At 40.1% G+C, this 2,154-nt stretch overlaps 1 long non-coding RNA gene across 1 annotated transcript; it reads left to right on the top strand.

Annotated features, from left to right (window-relative positions):
* Positions 1–830: 830 nt before the first annotated feature.
* LOC123165073 (uncharacterized) lies at positions 831–2,154 on the top strand. The gene is made up of 6 exons (XR_006482751.1): positions 831–914; positions 1,007–1,087; positions 1,184–1,237; positions 1,408–1,458; positions 1,722–1,800; positions 1,872–2,154. It is a non-coding gene; the product is annotated as an uncharacterized lncRNA (long non-coding RNA).

Here is a 2,154-nt window from a genome sequence, read left to right as displayed (position 1 = left end):
AACGACCAAGGAAACATCTACCATATATGTACACATCATCTAGCCAATCAAGAAAAATTGCGCCATGACAGTTATCTATACCATCTGCATACCAATAGCTGTCTATGAAGAATATCAAGACCTAGCTAGCCAGAGAGCTATTACATTAAGACTTGTGCTAATTTGATGGCAAGATCAAGGAAATTACACACGACCAGACCCTTATGGCAGGATATTATGTTCACACCATGAGAAATACATGGTTTTCCTAAATAATGAACCCGCATGCAGTTTCTACTATGTTTTGTTAAACTATGAAAAGCCAATACCATGGTATATGTTTTCCCTCTTGTCCATGCGTATAAGGAAGGAGTAGTACATTTTTCTTCAGTTTGGAAACGTGTCTGCTTTTTAGGTGAAATATGGTGGACATTTGCCATCCTGAACTATGGACACGAGGATCACCTCCACATGTGACGGAAAATAGTACATTTCCCTCTTGGTTTGTCACCGAACTGAATTATATAAGGCGCATTATTGAAAGGTGAAAAAACTGTTAATACACTTCCAAATAATTATCCGTTTTATTCTGTGTAATTTCTGGTTGCATACGCGATATAAATTTTCTTGACTGAGCACATCCTAGCAAATCTAACTAGGTCAAATTAAAGATTCAATGACACTGCCACCGATGAGAATGTATACATCAGCGCAATTAATTAGTTCTGCAAATAGAGTGGAATATACAGTTTTTTCCTCGAGAGACGTCATGATCGTCCTAATTACATGCAACTTCTACGATTTCACAATCCTTATAAGCCTATAAAAGGCGAACTTTTCCCAAGCGTTTGGCCATCAATAGCTCAAACTTGCTGCAGACGCCCAGTTAAGAATCAAGGCCTCTCCAAGTCCAAACAACATGTCCACCAAGGGCGGTAAGCTAATTAACCTCCACTTATCATAACAGTATATTGCGTGCATGCAGACTAGCTCTATTTATATCTTCTGACACGCCATATATATGCAGTGCCTCTACTGAAAACTAATTCAGATGACACTGCCACGTATGTTGCACCACCAGGTGGCTCAGCATCGCCTTCTGACGATGGTTAGTACCGGCCGCCGATCTCAATTGCTCATTTGAGTAGTACTATCCCAGTCCCATTTTAACCAATTAAATTTCGTATCAATTATTTTTATGCAGTGATGCATACTAAAGATGTGCCTGGACTGAAAAATTCTGACGCCAGGAAGAAAGGTATTCATCCTGTTGGATACTATCACCATCGCTAGCCTCTCCAAATTTGTCTCATGTTACATTGATAAGCATAGCCAGCCTCCTAACATCTTAATCCCATGCATGCATGCAACTGGTTAAACTGATCGTATCCGTATACTACTCTCTAATTGATTGATATTGCCGTGCAGTTGTGACACCACATAACGCACCTGCACAGCCGGCAGAGGCATCTTCTACTGGTTAGTATACTCAACTACTCAAACATTCAAGCTTACTATTACGTCTCCAAGCAAGAGCAGCTACTGAGCTACATACTCGATCGTCGTGTGCATGCATGCATGCCCCATCATCCACGTCGGACTTGTTTCGATTCCCTGCCCACCTTTTGAACTAGCTTTAGCATCCCTGTTCTCCAAAAGACTTCAGCTAATCTTTTTCTTCCATGACCAAATAGTCAATGGATTCTCTAATGTTTGTCTCTTGTGATTTTGCATGTGTGCAGGTGCAGCAGCTAAAGCTACAAGCATTCCACACCGCCGCTGAAGGTATCAAGCAGCACACAACAAAACAAGCCAACCTAGGTATACGAACTATAGTTATTGCATATATTGTGTGTGTGGCTCCGCTGAAACCTGACACGCTGAAATTTTAGTTTGTTAGGCAAGGTTCCAAATTATTCTCAGCGGTGAATTCAGGATTCACATATATATTTTAGTCCTCTCGTGTGGATGGATGAAGAAGAAGAACGACATGATACGTATACTGAAGACTCTAATAGTATGTAAGAAGTTAAGAGGTGGAACAGAAATATGTATCAATCTATTGCATGTTTATAGTTTGTACTTCCTTTGGTGGATTTGTTCACTGCCTTAAGTTGGTATGTTGGTATTGTATTGAATTCACATGTATTAATAAATCTGGATTGTACTGAGTTT

This window comes from Triticum aestivum, chromosome 1D (assembly GCF_018294505.1).
Source record: "Triticum aestivum cultivar Chinese Spring chromosome 1D, IWGSC CS RefSeq v2.1, whole genome shotgun sequence".
Lineage (NCBI taxonomy): Eukaryota > Viridiplantae > Streptophyta > Magnoliopsida > Poales > Poaceae > Triticum > Triticum aestivum.
This window is presented reverse-complemented; position numbering and strand designations above follow the sequence as displayed.